Source organism: Diabrotica undecimpunctata, chromosome 1, assembly GCF_040954645.1.
Source record: "Diabrotica undecimpunctata isolate CICGRU chromosome 1, icDiaUnde3, whole genome shotgun sequence".
NCBI classification, from domain to species: domain Eukaryota; kingdom Metazoa; phylum Arthropoda; class Insecta; order Coleoptera; family Chrysomelidae; genus Diabrotica; species Diabrotica undecimpunctata.
Genome location: NC_092803.1, coordinates 134,965,677 through 134,985,508, shown reverse-complemented (window position 1 = coordinate 134,985,508; position 19,832 = coordinate 134,965,677). Strand labels below are relative to the sequence as shown.

At 31.6% G+C, this 19,832-nt stretch overlaps 1 protein-coding gene and 1 long non-coding RNA gene across 5 annotated transcripts in view; one reads left to right on the top strand and one right to left on the bottom strand.

Moving 5' to 3' along the window:
* LOC140432046 (UDP-glycosyltransferase UGT5-like) overlaps positions 1 to 5,558 on the bottom strand; it is a 53,093-nt gene extending 47,535 nt beyond the window's left edge. For 2 of the 4 annotated variants that reach the window (XM_072519899.1, XM_072519911.1), the window contains exons 1-2: positions 5,433 to 5,558; positions 3,891 to 3,947 (exon numbers count right to left, since the gene is read on the bottom strand). The gene's annotated coding sequence lies outside the window, so the exon portion shown is untranslated. The remainder of the gene's footprint in view (positions 1 to 3,890; positions 3,948 to 5,432) is intronic. The other 2 variants (XM_072519901.1, XM_072519905.1) reach the window with 2 other exon arrangements.
* LOC140440299 (uncharacterized) overlaps positions 1 to 19,832 on the top strand; it is a 605,785-nt gene that overhangs the window by 351,455 nt on the left and 234,498 nt on the right. The window lies entirely within an intron of this gene.

Sequence of the window (19,832 nt, the reverse complement as noted above, 5' to 3'; positions counted from 1 at the left end):
GATATTTATTAAACGGGGAGTATATAACGAATATATTAAGATAGAAAAAAACATGGCGACTACCAAAATGGCACTACACAGGATCTTGATTATATAGAACGTATAGTTACGTACGAGATATCATAAGGCACTATGAATGAAAATAAATTTACTATAGACAAATTTTGATTTATTGACTTAAGGAAGGCCTCTGGCTGAGTTCAAAATAAACAACTGATCGAAACCTAACATGCGACATAGCAAATGAAAAGGGACGATATAACGAATCTATTAAGATATGTAATTGATTTTCTATCTTAATATATTTGTTATATCCTTCCCTTTCATTTTCTATATCGCGTGATAGGATTTGATCAGTTGTTTATTTTGTACTTCTCCAAGTGCACCTTATTTTTTTTTAATACAAAATTTTCGTTTATGAAAACATTTTAAGTTAAGGTATATCTGTATTTAAATTTACGAAATTTATGTAAAATGAGATTTCAATTTCTGGTAACATTTGTAATCTGGATCACGTGAGTTTTATTGTTTTTCAAATAAAAACTGAAAACATAATAATAAGTTAGTTCTTTTGAGGCGAACTAACACACAATTTACTTTAAAAATAAGTGTATTTGATGTTTTGATTTCGATCGTTTAAGTGTCAAAACAACGTTGCAATTACTGCTTTATTATTTTTGTCAAACCATAAGTTTCTTTTTATTTTACAGTAGTGAAGCTAATTTTGAATTTACTTGAAAATAATACTAACATTGTATATTTTATCTTCGTTGTTCATAGTAAACAAATCTTTAATTGTACATACTGTTTTATTAATTTGATAGGAAATATGAAAGCAAAACCGCACGCCTATGGAGTCTTACGTAGCATAGCCTGGTTTTGTTTACTTTTACTGCACGTCGTATTTGAATGAGGTGTATATATATATATATATATATATATATATATATAGGAGGAGGCTGAAAGGCGTACTTCGACGACTTATATATAGTCGTAGATACTATATATAACTCGATATATTCGGAACACACTAAGGCAGCGTGGTAAGGTGTGCCTCACAACCCCTAATATGAACGAAACATTTAAATCATGGCCCCCATTCTCCGTAGGCCCTAATGGCCACGAAATAGGTAGCTTTCGGTATCATGCCAGGAGGGCAGAGGGTGCTACGGATCTGCAGAGTCTAAACCGCTACCCAAATAAAACAACAATGTTATGTATAGAGACATATAATTCCGCTCGCTATCAAATCCATCCAGACTTGTAAAACTGGGGAAAGAAAATCAGCGAAGTAAGACGGAAGAATGAAGAGCTATTGGGATTGGCGTCAGGAAACATATGGTATTGGATTCCTAATCAACAAGAAATGGAATCGAAAAATAGTAGACATAACTAGTGTCTCGGATAAAGTAGCTAGGTTCCTTAAAACTATCAGATATACAATATACAAATTATACAAATATACGCCCCAACGATTACTTACACTGACGGAAAAATAGAGGAACTCTACAGTAACAGAAATGAAGCATTAAATAACAATAAAAGTGTTTTTAAGTATTTAATTGCTGACTTTAATGCCAAAGTGGTAAAGAGAAACGAGAAGGAACAAGTGGTGGGAAAGTATGGAGTCGGTGATAGAAATGAGAGGAAAGAAAGACTTGTTCATTTTGCACACTACCAAAACATGCCAATTGCAAATACATTCTTTAAGAAGAAATCAAACAGAAAGTTGACTTGGATAGAACCGAATAAAATCACTAAGAACAAAATTAACTTTATTCTAACCAACAAGATTGTTACAATAAAAGATGTCGGTGTAATAAATAAATTTCAAACAGGCAGCGACCATGGACTAATCAAAGCAAAAATTGTTCTATATCTGAAACTAGAAAGAATAAAATTAATTAGAAAACCAAGAGTAACCAATATAAATATTAACAATCTAAAAGAAAACTCAGATCACTACCAAAGGACAATTAATGAAAGACTACATGACCAAATCGATAGCTCTCAACTATTGGAAATCACCCTTGATAGTGCCAAAGAAATTAAAGGCTCGCAACAACAAAATGGACATGTAAACTGTCTTATAAAACTAAAATAATGCGAAAACAAAGAGTGGAAATGAAAGTTAGTAGCAACATACAGAGAATATAATACACAGAACTTTGTAAGACAATAAGAAAAAGTATTAAGGAAGATATGAGGAAATGCAAAATAAGACTGGTAGAAACTATAACAGAACAAAGATCACAATTCATTGGAAAAGAAAACAGGCGAAGACGAAACAGATCCCCACAATAAGAAATAGAAATAACAGATAGTGAAATGAGAATGGCGATAAAAGCAATCAAAAATAAAAAAGTACCGGGACCTGGGGGCGTCCCACCTGAGCTTATAACAAACTGATCAAAAAAATTACACCCGATGATACAATAAATATTTCAGAAAGCCATATATGGAGAACAGCTCCCAAAGGAATGGACGGAAGCATATATGACATCCATATTTAGGAAAGGAGATAGAAAACAATTCGAAAACTACATAGCAATAAGCGTAATATCATCAATAGGAAGATTATATGTAAAGATACTGCGAGAAAAGGTAGAGCAAGCGATAAAAGGCAAAATCGGAGAGGATCAGGCAGGCTTCACGGCAGGAAGATCATGAATAGACCACATATACACACTGGAACAACTGTTGGAAAAAGCAAAAAATAGAGATATACATTTGGCATTTGTGGACCTGAGAAAGGTGTATGACTCTGTACCAAGGTCAGAATTATGGGAGGCAATGTACAAATAGGAAATACAGACGGAACTCATAGAAGCTACAAAAGCTCTGTATAAAGAAAATAAAGTGTCCATTAAAATGGGAACATTAAAATGGGAACAAGAATCATAGGAGACTTAACCACAACAAAAGGGGCTCCTGCAGGGTTGTTCCACCTCTCCAACCCTATTCAAAATATACTTTGAGAAAGCCTTGACTACATGGAAAAAAAATGCGAAGGCATGGGAGTAATGGTAAGCTTTGCAGGCGATCAAGTAGTGATTGCACAAGACCAAGACGACCTCAGCTACATGATAAAGAAACCACAAGAAGAATATACCAAGGCTGGCCTAGATATTAACCTCGCAAAAACAGAGTACCTGTCTACAAGTGAAGTAGACATAGAAGATCTACAGATTGATGACAACTTAACAATCAAAGGAAATAATAAATTCAAATACTTGAGGTTTATAATCACGAAAAAGGCAACAACAGAGGAAGAAATTACACAAAGATTAGAACAAACAAGAACAGCAAGGTGGGATAGACACCTAAATATAAAGACAAAAACACAGATTTATAAAACAATAGTGCGAAGTGTTATAAAATATGGGGTTAAAAATTGGATCATAAACAAGAAAAACAGCAGAAAGATGTAGCAATAATAGATCTAGATCTAGAAAGAATGGATTAGACATAAAACCAAGGTTATTGATGTAATACACAGAATTAAATATTTAAAACGGCAGTGGGCGGGACATTTAGCGAGAAGAACTGACAATAAGTGGTCCACTATAATTACACTGTGGTATCCAAGATGCATCAAGAGACCAAGAAGACGTCTAAATTTAAAATTAGACTATGACATTAGAAAACAAGCCGGTACAACATGGCACACAAAAGCAAATTTTAGACGAATGAAAGTAAAAACATAAAAAAATAAAGGTGAATTTTTAACTTGCAATGAGTGTTTTCTCGCGAAAATCAATCGTGATTTTTTTATATGCAACAGTAGATATATTTAATGCCCAAAATTATTATTATTAAATATATCAGTATTCAACGTGCAGTCACTTATCAAAAGTAATATTTTGGCTAAATTAAAGAAATACGCTTACCATCAAGAACAAAAATTAATAATTCCGTTTTTTCTTATTGACTACAGGTACTGAAAACTAAACAAAATGCAAATATTTATATACAGAAGAAACAATTAAAAAAAAATAAAAGTTATTTATTACTACGTAAAATCATTTAATAGTTTAATTAATGCCTGTTGCAGATAATTAAATGATATTACATATATATTCAATTATGTATATGTGACTATAAATTCAACGTATTAAACTTTTTTTTAGCATGTATCATTTTAGTTTGCGTGACTTTACATAGATATACGAGGCCTAAAATTATACGAGGCTATTTGAGTTTGCACACATCTACGCATGTCTGATGATACCAAGCGAGGTTGAAATGGCCATAGTATGTTGGTGTGATTTAATATATATATATATATATATATATATATATATATATATATATTATAGAGCATTTTTCCTTTTTTTGACGTTATTATTGCCATATTTTTTTCATTAAGTTCTACGTTATAGTTATTCATTTCTTGATACACTTGTTCCAGCTTGCTTATTTCATATAATATTCTTACATTCCATGTACCAATAAGTGTGTACAATTTCTGTATTACTTTTCTTTCACTGTCTTGTTTATCTTTTGTTCTCGCACATTTACAGTTTTTTGAATTGCCGAGTAATAAGCTTTCTTCCAGTTGGTTTCTGTCTCTATCCCATTTCGTCACTTCGCCATCTATTATTAGTTTGTTAAACTTTAGCTATTTGTTTTAAGTTTCCCTGTATATGTAGTTCTTCTTTTGTTATATTATTATTTATGTAAACTCTGTGTTCTTTTATGTGCCTTAGTTTGCTTTTATTTTGCTTGACCATTTTTTTGTAGGACTCTTCTACAGTTTACCCAAGCATGTTCAGTTGTATTGCTTCTTCTATCTATTCCATTTCTAACTTTTATCAAAATCTGGACTCGTGCGACAGCAACACGATGTTTTACGAATATCAATAGACAAAGCGCTCCTCTTGTAGTTGATAAATTCCCTTCAAGTCGTTGACGAACCGTTCACGGGTTTTCATCCTCATTTTACACTTCACTTTCACCTGCTATAATGCCTTGCTGGTCTCCCAATATAGTTACCGATTTCATTCAACCATTGAGTAGCTCTTTAAAAAACACAACAAATAACACTTATCATCTCAGCCTCATAATATTGCAAAATACTGCAGTTGCGTAATATATATTACTAGAAAAAAAAATAGATTCATATTGTTTATAAAAAATATCAAAATACTGTCCACAAATTAATATTTGTAATTTTACAAGGGTTTTCCTTTTTTAGATATTCCAAAGTCCTAAGTTTTAAAAGTCCCACATTTTAAAATTCGTAATAAATGGAAAATATATAATGGATCGCATTTTTTGCTCCTGCGTGTATAAACGATATAATAAACATTGAACTATAGACTTAGTAGAAATGGAAATGATAATTTAACGGACAACGCCAGTATTTTTACATTAGGACAGTTCTCGGCTAGGTATCTGTGAATATTTCGTAAATTCATTATAATTCTTACCTTGCTCGGTAGGCCCCAATTTAAGATATATTCCTTATTCTACGACTATATTTGCGCACTCTTATACAAAACTGTGCTTTTACGAATTTTACTTGAAATTGGTTATTGTAAATCTTATCAATCGTTTTGATAAGATATTAAAATCATTGAAAGTTGATTAAGATTTTTTCGACGGAGATTTTATACGTTCCATCATCAATTATCTATCAGGTATTTGAAAATACCTAGAAAATACATGCAATAGGTAGGTAATACAATAACATTTGATGATATGATAAATTCATTTATTCAGGTTTGCATTATTTTTGGAAACATATATTTTTTTCTCGAAGTGTCTAGTAAGTGGACGATTCCTTTAATTAAAAATTAAAAGTTGAAGTAGATACTTATCATTAGAACTTTAAAAAATCAAGAAATATTAATTATTAATTTCGATCCTACTGCTCGCCAGGCCATTGCACTCATTTAGATGTAACTAATACGGTAAGAGTGTACGGTTTGCTGTTATTCATTCCATTTATTCATACTGGCAGGAGTTGAGACGTTAGACCACTTTAAAACATACTTAAAATCATAAACTTCATCAGGCAATCCTGATCATGAAAGTTCACCGATGGAGGTGAGGCTTTTTATTTCCCTTCTCATTTATTTAGTGTTTTCCTCAATACATCTTGGGACTATCTCTTCCATCTGTTTCCGTGTGTCTCAGTTGTGTGGATTGTAGTTTCACAACTATATATAAACCTTGTTAAATTATTAAGAGACTTTGTGTTTGTTTTGATTCTCTGATACAAAACACAGACGATATAGAACAATAAACGGTTGTAATACATTGTTGCAGACAAAAGACTGTTCTTTTATACATTGTATATTAACAAAGAACGATAGAAAAAAGAATAGCATTCGTTAAAAGTGCAGATCGCTGGGTAATTATTGCCCACACCTAGCGTCAGCTTGTACAAAACAACTCTTGGCCCAACGGCCGTAGCACTTAGTCACCATCAAGCACTCAGTCACCACCAGTCTGTTAAGGATAGTCGTTCCATCCAGTAGGGGCTGAAGCTGCTCCATCATCAATATTTTTGTGGTTCCTGTATGTCGTTGAAGACGTCCTTTTCGATAGCGGTTGGTGTTATCATTCCGTTGGGGTAAAGTACAATACACCATGTCTTGTTGCTGTTATAAATCAAGTACATTTACTTGGTGTTAAATTATTTAATAGTGTGTCGCGATTTGAACCTTTAAAATTAAACTTATATTTATGTCTTTGTTGCTAATTGTTGTTAAAATGTGTTTATAAATATTACCTTTAAATTGCATATAATATAATTATTTCCTTCTCAATTGCATTTTTGTTTAACATTATTATTATAATAATTTAACGTTGTGTATGATAAAACCCTTTTCTTTGTATTGCATTTAAGTAGCAAACAGCTGTTAAAGTAATTATTCTTTCTTGTATCATATTTCAGCATACCTATTTATAATTTCTTTTGTATACGGGCGGTTTGGTTTATGTGATATAGATATCCATAACTCGTCTCGTAATGTTTAGTTTTTAAAACAGCTCTGTTTTTTACGGAAATTCGTTTATCTTTTGTAAACTCATTTAATATTGGTTGTCGTATCGGTTTCGTATCACATAATATTTAAATTTGTAGCACTTCATATTTCACTATATTTGAATGTACACACAACCAAACTTATATGGAGTCACCCAGTATTTCTTACTGATAATAAGAAATGTATGACAACTTTTTTCGCAGATAAGAAATAAAGGTTTTTGTTGAAAATACGATTCATAATTGATAAAATTTAATCAAGTACACATTGAAAAATTTTATTATTTGTGTCAAGTTGTAAAACCGAGACGTCAGAGTAAAGTTAAGTTTGTGTTTAAAACAGGTAATATGCCCTACGTAGGTTTGTCACATGTTCAGAGGGGAAGAATTGTTGCTCTTGTTGAGCAGTGAATGTCACAAAGGCAAATTTCAGCTACGCTACACGTCTCGCAGAGCGTTGTTTCAAAAACATATGCAAGATTTTTAGAATTGGGTACACTCAAGAACAGGTCTAGAGAAATTCATCGTAGAGTAACTAGTGATCGACAGCCCGGTTTTTAGGTCAAATAGCTAGAAGAAATCCAACCTCTTCTCATTCGGAGCTCCAAAGGCAACTTTTACAGACTACAGGTATTGACATTTCAGTTGAAACAGTACGAAAGAGACTTCGTTCCCAAAATTTATTTAGCAGGAGGCAGTTGAGGGTTCCCGAGTTATCCTGACACAACAAAATTGATCGGCTGAATTGGTGTCTGAAACACCAGAACTGGACAAATCAAGATTGGCAAAATGTCCTTTTTTCAGATGAAACCAGAATTGGCTTGAAATCAGATGACCGTCGAATTCGGGTTTTAAGAGGTCGAGGCAGACAAGCTAGACTGCAAACTGCCAGATCCGTTCCAAAATATAAAGAAGGAACTGTAATGTCTTGGGGAAGTATTATAATGGGAGAAAAAACACCTTTGCGTTCCTTATGTCAAAGTTTAACGGATCGCCGGTATATCGATTTGTTAGTAGAACCCATAGTTAGGCTGTGGCGAGGTGCAGTGGGAAATATTTTCATTTTCAGCCACGATAATGCCCCTACACATACCAGCAGAGTTGCCACAGACTTTCTGGAAACTGAAGATGTCACTGTTCTGAGCTGGCCTGCCTGCTCACCTGATATTAATCCCATTGAGCGTGTAGAGAACCTCATTAAAAGAAGGATTAGAGCTCAAAGGGATAATCCAGTTAATGCGAATCAGCTCATTCAAGCCGCTCTAGAAAAATGGATAAACTTACCTCAAGAACAAATTGACGATTTGATTAGAAGCATTCCCCGTCGGATCGAAGCTTGTATTAGAGCTAGAGGTGGCAACACTGACTATTAAAATGAACAACAAGACTATATCTTTCTTTAGTCAACCATTGCAATGTTTTCATTTGTTCGTGTTTTTTTGCGTTTTTGTTAATTTCAAGCATTTGTAACATTTTTTGATTGGTTTTTTTTGATAGTAATTAAACTGGTTTAGTATAAAATATAGTTCATTTTCCATTAAAAAAAAAAATTAGTAATACTTTACAAAATCGGAAATATTGGGTGATTCCATATAAGTTTGGTTGTGTGTATATATGTTTACGTATATTTATCTTTTGATTTTACTTGTTTCTCAATAGAGTATATGTTTACTCGCTTGTTATTTTTTTATGGTAGTAATACATACCCAATGCGAAAGGGAGAAACCAGCGAGTTCTAGATTGAGCATATATAATCTTCTCCCTCTCTGATGTCTTTATATGTTATATAAAGGTCATCGTATGTGCAGAAAGCAAGAGTGTGCCGTGTTCATTTATTTTCCCCCATTTTTCTACTTTCCCTATATCACCGTACCAACTGGTAATTGGTCGGCCATATTTTCTTTATTCTCTTCACGTCTGCCATTGTAATTTTTCCTGTAATGATGTATCTGCTGTGTAGTTTTTATGTTATTGTTCATTCTTAGTATATGTCTGGGTCATCTCGTCATTTATTTCTTTATTTGTAATGATATCTTCGATTTTGGTTATTCACGAACAATTTTTTGAAGTGATACTTCTATACGCGCGGTCGACGTTGGAAATTTGCACGAAAGTGAATCGGTGAAATCATTACATATGTAAGATATGAGTAAGAGAGAGACAGAAGATATATTTTCTTTCTCTTTCTCTATCGGGAATAAAAATGTTCCTTTTGTATATATATTTAGTATTATATATATATATATATATATATATATATATATATATATATATATATATATATATATATATATACATCTAGCGGTTAATGTAAGCTCCGTTCTAAAACGGTATTATACTAACTCCAGTAAAATATACACCGTGTATACTATTATCTGAGTAGCGCTTTATGTAGACTCCGACCAACATGTAGGATTAAGTGGACTCCACAAAAGGATAAACCATTTATGGGATCCGTATTTACCATTCTGTGTACATTTCTAAACTCCTGCGATGTTGCCAATAATTGTATTAGTAGTAGATTTTCAAATTTTACAGCAGGTACACTTTGGAACTTGAAATTTATTTAAATATCCATCAATTTAGTCATGGAGGAATTTCAGGATTATTTGGCTAATGAAGTTAAATATAAATTGTTAACCGACACATAACTTTAGTTGACTTTTTAGTTTTAATAAACAAGACGGTAATTTATATTACTTGCTTTATATATTTTCAAAAATAAAGTGTCTATTATAAACTTGGAAAAGTTAAGTTTCCATTTTTATTAATTATTTTTTGTTGTTAAAATGCATTGGCACTGAAACAGTTTATGAAAGTAGAAGCCCCTTCGGTAGGATTATAATGTTTGTTACCCTATTAATTCAAGAAAACTGTACAACAGGAAGGTCTTTGTAATTTTTCGATTACTGTAGATTATGACATACAATATTTGTTTCATATCGTAGTTGAATTTAAACTACAATAATTTATAAATCAATCTTTAATGACATAATTTTTTACTGTCTAATTTCAATAGGTATGTCGATTTTTAATTAAAATATTTAATGCATTAAAGTCGCGTAGAGATTTTCACTAAACATTTAATTTTAAAGATATTATAAAAGTCCAAAAAAAGTATAAAAGTCTAGGGAATTTAATATCCCACTATAGATTTGTTTTATAGATTATCGTAAAGCGTTCGACAGAGCCAAATGGATACACTTATGACTGATACTAAAAGAATTAGGTGTACAACAACACCTAATTTTGCTTATAACTGAACTGTTCGAATACACTACTGGACCATTTAAACTAATATTAAAAGAAAATTGAACTTCAAATGGTAGATTAGCTAACGAAATATAAGTATCTGGGAAAAATTTCTCAAACGATATTAATATTGAAAGAGACTTTAAAGAGCATCTGACACAGCATGCTAAACCGTAAGGCGCCTTAACCAAACAATATGGATATTTGAGAAAAATTATAGCTCGTTTCAGAAAGAATTGTAAATATAACATTAATCTAGATTAAGAAGAAACGCTGAAGAAAAAAACAGTAGCGGTTAGCCTAAATAAAGAAAGGCAAAAATAGATTATATTTGATGTTTTGAAAAAATCGATCCGAAAACCGTATGAAAAACATGTCATAGTATGGACATCGTGCGCGGCGATGCCTCTGCCGTCTGCCTATATCGGAAACTTTTACTACCATTTGACTATTTGTGTACGATTTTGTGTAAGGTTAAGTGGCACACCACAAAAAGTGTTTTTATTTTCTCTTTTGTTTAATAATTAAAATGTATTGCTATACTTTTAGATGTTCCAAAAAAAACAAAGGATAATAAACATAAATTATGAGGTACAAAATTCTATTATTTTCTATGCGTAAGTTATTATAGACACATAGGCTATCACACAGTTAAAAACTATGAAACCTACGAAAAAAATACAGTAGACTATGACTACATTTGTGTTTTAGCACTATAGTAAGAACAAGATAAAAATCTAAATACCTACATAATTATATTAACGAGAAGTTAATAAAACTTTTGATAGTTATCAGTAAGAGAAAGCCCATTTCAGACTAGATTATGAAAAATGTTGTTGGTTTTACAATATCAGGTACATTTATATAATGATAGGAATACAAAAATAAAAAAACAACTTGCTTTTTCAAAACAACAATCAATCACTTCATTTTATCACAAAAACTTTAAAAAATTGCAATGTAATTGAACCCATTTTGTGAGCTATAACACTCTTATGCGCTTTAGGAGCACAACTATCAGCTAAATGTTCTTTAGAAAACTTTAAAAAATTGCAATGTAATTGAACCCATTTTGTGAGCTATAACACTCTTATGCGCTTTAGGAGCACAACTATCAGCTAAATGTTCTTCATGTGGGAGTCCTGAGTAATAGTACTCCAACATGGTTCTCCTGTAAATTGTCAAACTTAGTCTTAGATAACAACGACAACCTTCTTAGTATTTATGTACAAGATACCGTCTACAATTATGTGATTATGTGTACGTGCCAATATTCTTTTAAAAGAGATTAATAAAATTCGCGGGTAGACACCGCGACATCGGTATGTCCCGTAGCGATAAATTTACCATTTTATTGTAATTAGCATTTAAAAATGAAATTTTCATCTTTCATACAAACATCGATAGTTTTTAGCTATGGATGTATTTGGGTCACACAATCCTGTAGCAGATTTAGTCTAAAAAGTTTTATTTTACGCACAATTAGCACATTGGCTCTGGAAATGACCTACACATATACATTATTAATTATTTCCAATCAAGATTTTTAAGCAGCTCTGCACCATTGGTTCATTTTTGTTGCTTTTTTATTTGCCCTTTCTTTTTATCGTCATCATTACATAGCGCTACAACACTGGGTGAGTCTTCGCTAACTACAACTTTTCTCCACGTTGATCGGTCTTCTATGAATCTGCAATCAAATGAAATATTAATTTTTTGAGATATCCGATTTTGTGTCCGATCTAACTTAGTCAATAAAATTAATTCTCCTGGACTTATAAGAGCTTTCTTCATTCAGTATCTGTTCCTAATCTATACGGATTTGTAGCAGTATAGTAATAAAACCTTATTTGTTTTAGTCATTCTTCATAATTCGCATCACTATATTAAAATAGGTCTGAAGTTGTTCTTTATTTCTTCAGTGGCTTTATTATTAACTGTGATTATTGATCCAATATATTTAAAGTCTTCCATACTTTAAAAAACGTAGTTGTTGACTTTAATGTTTTATCTAAATTCATTGAATTGGTCTCTTCTGTGTATTTGCTTGTATTTGGTTTTCACCTCGTTGATTTTAAGTAAAACTTTTTTCATGCTCTCTGGACTTTGTTGAAGATGTCGTTTAGGAACGGGAGAGAGTTTCCTATGAAATCTATATCATAAGCATCATTCTAGGAGCTGCTTTGTTAATTGACCGTTAATGGATTACGTGTTAAAAGGATGTTATTTCTATTTTGGTAAGCTGTTCGTTCATTTTTGATTTATTTGAATCGAGAATCTGTATTTTATTAGATCTCTGGTTTATTTATTTATATCTCTGGTGTTTTGTTTCCTGTATCGTTATTACAAGGAGTTTGCTGGATACCGAAATAGGGAATCCAGTGGTACGTACATGATCTTTTGATTACCAACATTAGAAAATTTGTCTTACTGTAAAATCGTGATGATTTTACTAGAAAATATAATGTTGTTTAATAATAATGAAGTTGTTTCGCTTTGCCTTCTCCATCGAGGTCGCAGTGAGACTGCTATCGTTATACCTTCTGGTATTTAATATTTTGCCGGTCAAGCAACAATTCCAAGAGTTATTAACTTGGTACTGATATCTCTGCTTCCCGATTTTAGCAAGCCATTAAAACTGCTACATTCATGCTTTCTATTATCCAACGACCAGCCAGACGATTATATATAATAGCCAAGGAAGGTTTTGGCAATTTAATAGGTTTTTTGTGTGTTAGAATATAATTTCTCCAAAAAAGTAAAGATTATCTATCCGCTATCCGGATTTAATCCATCGATTAAATATTAGAATACTATTGAGTAATGCTATTACATACCAGCAAAAAAAAAACGGTATAATAGTCAGTAACGAGAAAACCAGATAAATGTTCATTAAAAGACAAAAGAGACGATGTAGAATAGGGCATATAACGTAACAATAGACCCATATAATTTTGAAAGGTTTGAAAATTTAAATCCAGAAGTGAAATACAAACTACTAAAATCAGGATATAAAAAAACAATGTAAGTAAAACTCACAAGAAAAGCTCCAGAAATGTTTTACGACCGGGAACTAATGCTAAGGTCAAACAGGAAAATAAAGATTGGATTTAATTTTTTTGCTTAAAACTTAGCATTGCCAGCTTGTATTCTGTTATTCTCTTTTGTAGTGTTTTTGTTAAAAGTGCTCTTAAATCCCAACTATTTAGGCTGATGAACCATTTTAAAGTTGTACTGGTCTATTAAAATATTATGTCCTATTCTGTTTCGTAGTGCTCTTCTTATGATAGCCATATATTTTTTTTATTATCGTTGATTTGGAGGACCCTTTTCTGCGCTTTTTCTATTGAATGTATTAATGTTTTTTTGTTACTAATAATTATACTCGCTACTATATTAAACTCATCCTCGAAAGTCCGTATAATCTGAAGACCTTGATTATTAAACTATGAGATTTTCTGTATTAGCTTTCAGGGCGATGCTTTCCAAAACGATCGTAAACACGATTGGAGATACGGCATCTTCCTGTTTGAGGTAACTGTACATTTGAAAGTAAGTTGACAGTTATTTCCTTAGGTATGCCTAGTTCTTCCATAGCATTTTAGTTACAATCTTATAATTATATCATATGTTTGTTTAAAATCTATAAATAACTAGCTTAATGTTTTTTTATTCCCATTTCATTTCCCATAACATTTTTCATTAAGTATATAATGTTCCTAACTTCACATTAATCTTTCCTGATTTCACATTTGTGGTTGCTGTATGTCAAAGAAGACACCATTTTCCATAGCGGGTGCTATGATTCCAATGGGATAAAGTACAACCTACATATTTATTGCCAAAATTACTTTGCTGCTGTATCGAGTACCGTTTACTGGTATATGAATTTTGTTACGAATTTATCTTGTGTGCTGAACTCTATCAAATCTTTTACCGCGAATTGAAAAGCACCTTTATTTATAACATTTATTTTTAACGTTCTGTGGAATATTTTACGTTTATCTAAATAAGTATTTACTATAGTGTATAATAGTTGTAATTTTATTTTACTATTTGTATCTATATAGGTATAATTTATAATATATGAATTGTCTTATATTATACAAAATCATCCTATTTGTGTAAAGTGATATTTATGTGGCAATTAGTTGTAAAGTCATTAGTCTGTCCTGTCGTATCAAATTTTCCTGATAATTTTTGTAGACAAGCGGTTTAGTTTATGTAATATAATATCCCCAATTGTTCTCATAATATTTAGGTTTCAAAACAGCTGTTACCTACGCTAATTCATTCACCTTTTTAAAGCACTTTGTCCAGTTTTCTGTAAAAGCATATTTATTTTACTTGTAGATTACTCCTTGTTAAAATTAATTTCTTAGGTAAGCCTTGTTCGGCATTAGTATTCTATGGTTTCATTCTTATGATTATATCATGTGTTTGTTTAAAATCTATAAATAACTAGTTTAATGTTTAATGTTTTAACTGCCTAATAGTGAATAATTGATCAACGATTTATTAAGTTGTTCTAATTCCACACTAATGGTCTCCTATTTGATAGTTCACCTATTCACTCAATCGTTCCAGATGTATTAGAAAAAATACTGTATATCCTAATTATTAATATATAGCTTATATATAGCTTTTACCGCTACAGTTTGTGCAGTACATTTTATCATCACTTTTGTGTATGGGTATACTTTTCAGCAAGTTGGTACTTGCTCTTACTTCTAAATTGACAGATCAGCTGTTTAACTGCCTGTACTGAACTTTCTTTTTCATTTTGCAAATATATATAAAAATTAATAAAAACCACTCTGACATACCGTTGATTGAAATATTGGATACCCTATACTATTTATTCAACGGAAATACTAAGATCACACGGGGAGAATATTATGGGTTATTTCTAGTTTGGTCAAAATTTACACTGAAATTACTAACAAGAGAGTGCTCTCACTTCCACATGTTGAAATTGATATATAGTACCAACAGATGCTAGTCATATACCACCAGCACTAATAAAATGGAAACTATCAAATTAATGTAAATTTCATTTAATTTCATTTAAGGAAACACACCTCAAAAATATTGAAAATAAATTAAAAATAGCTTAAGCGTTATAAAAGTAACAGAGCAGCAAAGCTCACAGCATGAGAATAGTGCCTCGTACTTTTATATAGAAATTTGTTGACAGACAAATATTTATTTTTTTATATACTAGGTTCTAAAAAAAGTGTACTCAAAACAAATAAATATTATCTAACAAGTGTTTTATTCCAGTTTCATATGAAAGCACCAGATATTAGATATTATAAATTTCGTCATAGGTGCAAATTTGAAATGAAAACCAAATGATAGAGCATATAGTGAAATATAAATATCTTAGCCCTCTATTGCCCTACTTTTTTGTAAACTTTTTTGTTTATAAAATGTTTTAATTTGTATATGTGCTCAAATATCCATTTACAACAACTATTAATTTTTTTAGATTTTTTAAATTTCGTTTGGGGAGAGTTTTGGGAGTGTTTACCAAAAACTAACGAATTAAGTTTTATACTTATTTATTATGCAATTCAAAAAAACAAATATTTGTAGTTGTAAAACATTCAGCAACTTTACATTTATCGCACATTACTTTAGAAGTATTACAGCATCCTGGTTTTTCGCATCTTCCCTTTTTTTCAGAAATTACTGGCCAGTGAAGGGTTTGGTCAAGCCTAACTTCCTTTGGTAGGACAATAGCACTAGATCCTCTCCTCTGTTTTTTTACAATTTCGTTCTCAATTTCACTGAGCCTGGGACGTCCTTTGTTTTTGATCTGGTCATTGCTTGCTAACAGTACGCTACATAAGTGGTACTTAAACTGTAACAAAGGCAACTTCTTTTTAATTTCAAAGTAATTACAATCACGACAGCAAGGGTAATCACAATCACGAGGATGCAACAACCAGCTGTTAACAACAGCTAAATCCAGAAGGTGAAAAAATATTTTTAGATAACACTTTTTAGATCTTATGTCTGTTCGGTAAAAAGCAATTAGTGAATCCATAAGATCGACACCTCCAATAAATTTATTATAAAATTGCACTGAATTTGGACAGCATATAATAATTCTTGATTTTTGTTTCTTATTCCACATCTTGACTAACGAAGTAGGCTCAGAACCAACAAATGTACTAAGCAAATGAACCGGTTTATTATCGTACCACTTTAACGCTGTTTGTCTTATGCCATCTACTGTAGCGTGCTTTTCTTCTACAGTACCTCTGCTCTGTTTCTTTATATTCTTGTCATCAGAAAAATGGCAATAAGGCAATCTGTTTGGAAGAACAGTTCCCAAACATTGCAGTTCACGTTTTTCCATTTCAATCTGCAACTGAATGCTATTGAACCAGTTGTCAAAATATACTTTATAGTATTTGTTTGGTTTGACTATCTCACACAATCTTATTACTACATTACCGCTGGTGTCTACATTAGGCAAATGAAGAGGATGTTTAACAGTTCCTGTATATAATTCCCAGTTATAAACAATACCGTTGCTATCACACAAAACAAATGCCTTGTATCCCCATTTTTTGGGTTTGTTCTTCATATATTGTTTTAAAGAATGTGCCTCTTTGAATGGTATCATTTGTTCATCAATACACAATTTTTCACTCATTGGAATACTTTGAAAATTTTAAAATAGACCGTTGATGAATGGTCTAATTTTGTATAACTTATCATTATTGTTGACCATATTTTCGTTATTATTGAAATGCATTTTAGTTTTTATTTCTTCCCAGCGATTCCTAGATATAGTATCGACTATTAAAGCAACACGTGTTTCCTTCTGCCAAAATGATCTTGTCCTTGGCAAGCCATATATTGACATCAGTAGAACATATCCAATAAATTGGTTTAATTCTGCTAGTGTCATATTCAATGGTTTATTTATATTCTTTTGCAGTGCATACAAATTACTTTGTTCTACTATGTTTTCCAGCATATTGGTAGATATCATCTTTTTAAAATAATGTAGAGGGGATTCCGGTTCTAATAATTTGCATGTTGGTGAATTACCTTTCCATTCTGGAATTGGAAATACTGTTCGGAAACCACTCTTCCACTGAATGTTTTTTACGATCATTTTTGACCTTTTGAGCACATTTTGTTCAGTGTGTTTTTCTGTTTTATCGGTATCGCCCTCATCTTCATCTTGGTCCAAATCTAAATTGGTATCCTGGTCTAAATTTGCTTCGTACAAATCATCTTCATTTTCCATTTTATTTGATCCTGGATCGATTGATATCTGAGTACCTCGAAAATTCATTATCACTTTCTTATTATCTAAGCAACATACCTGTTTTTTATCACAGTACTGAAACAACACAATAAAATAAACAAATGTCAACGGTAATCAATATCTAAATGCTGATATAATGCCTCTGTATGTATTTTAAAATATATTGTACACAATTTATAACAATAAATCACGATTGAAAATACAAACTAATAAGGCAGTCATGTCCATTTGACATACTGTTAAACATTTCCATATAGGTTTTGTCATAGGTTCATCGAGTGTATTAAAATGTATAACCAAATGTTGCCTGAAATTAACAGAGGGCATACTAGAGTCGTAAATTGTTTTAAAAAAGTTTTCTGCATCAAAAACTCCTTTGTTGCCTTGAGTACACACGGGGCTATAGAGGGTTAAAATAGCTGTATTGAGCGAGGATAAGGTTATTGATGAGGAAAAAAAGACCTATCGCTGAGGAAGTGAGAAAGTAATTGGCAAACACAAAGAGCACTTTAATTACATTAAATGAAATATGCATTACAATCTATCATGACACACATATCTTGATACACATGAAACAAGACAATTAATAAACACGTTAAGAGAATCTTAAGAAATAATAACCAAAATTTAATTTTTAGTACACAAAAGAAATAATGATACACAGAAGATACACAAATTAAAAAAAAGTTATCCCCTTATTGTACGCAAGAGAGATACCTCTAGGAAAAATCAAAACGATCGAAAATATATACCAAAACAACACAATAAAAGTAAAAGTAGAAGAAGAACTAACCGACCCTATTAAAGGTGACAATGGGATAAGACAGGGATATTACCTGAGTCCTCTATTATTCAACCTGATTATGGATGAAATAATAAAAAATAAGAATTAAAAAGGGATACCAAATGGAAGAAAAACAAATTAAAATAATCTGCTGTGCAGACGACGCAATACTACTCTTTCACAGTGAAAATGATTTACAACGTATGCTGCACCAATTTCATATAACCGCCAGAAAATTTAACATGTTAATTTCCCCAAAAGAGACAAAATGCATGGTTACAAGAGCAAATTTACTAAGATGTTAATTGGAGCTGGAAGGTCATATAATAGAACAAGTGTTAGAGCTTAAATATCTAGGCATCACATTATCTAGCTACGGAAAGCTCGAAACTAAAGTGGAAGACCCAGTGAATAGAGCAAACAGAGCCACAGGCTGCCTAAATGAAACATTATGAAGAAATAAAAATATCGGAAAAGAAACGAAAGGCAGAATTTACAAAACAGTCATCAGACCAATAATGACATACGCGGCAGAAACAAGATCTGACACAGAGATGACCAAAAAGATATGAAACAGCAGAGATGAAAACACTTAGAAAAATTGATGGTAAGACACTATGGGACAGAGCTAGAAGTACAGATATACGACGTAGACGCAAGGTGAAGAACATCAAGAAATGGAAGAGTAGAATGAAACGATCGTATAAGCCGAATGACAACAAATAAAACAATAAAGACGGCAAGAGACGGTTAACCCATAAGAAGACGATCAGTAGGACGACCACGAAAACAATGGAAAGGCAACTTACTGGAGGCACATTGAAAAACAGACAGAGTTATGTCTATATAAAAAGAAAAAGTAGAAGAAGAAGAAGATACACAGGATAAACATTAAAATAGTTGCAAGAAAGATAAAATAAATCAGTCATATTAATGTAGAATATCAGAGGACAGAGTGTTTAGAGAAAATAATGAATGTCATATTAATGTAGAATAGCAGAGGACAGAGTATTTGTCATAGCTTTGGACAAGTGCCCAATTGAAAAAAGAACACAGATCGTTCAAAAAAGACGGAACTCTAGAAAGAAAATAGAATAGATTTAAAAAAATAAAAGCATAAACATGTCTTTTTCTACTTTTTTAATATTGAAGATACGTAAGTAGAACATTGAATTAAAATGTAACCTTTGATATTTGTGATAAACCCATCACCTGAACAGTGGCGCCGATGTATGTAGTTAAGATTGTTTACAATTATTTTAACTGTTTATTTTTTTATTATCTATATATGAGTTGTGACAGATATCACAAACTTATTTATTTTCCACAAAGAGGCTCTTTAGAACCTAAAATTATTACTATACAAATCTGATTCGACATATCTTCAAAAAGTAATACACGGCATGTAAAATTTAAATTTTTAATAAAAAGTAAAAGATTACGCATTACTTATGGGGTTTAAAAAACGAGCCTTTAGGTAGATTGAAGTACTAATAAGACCACCGCAATCG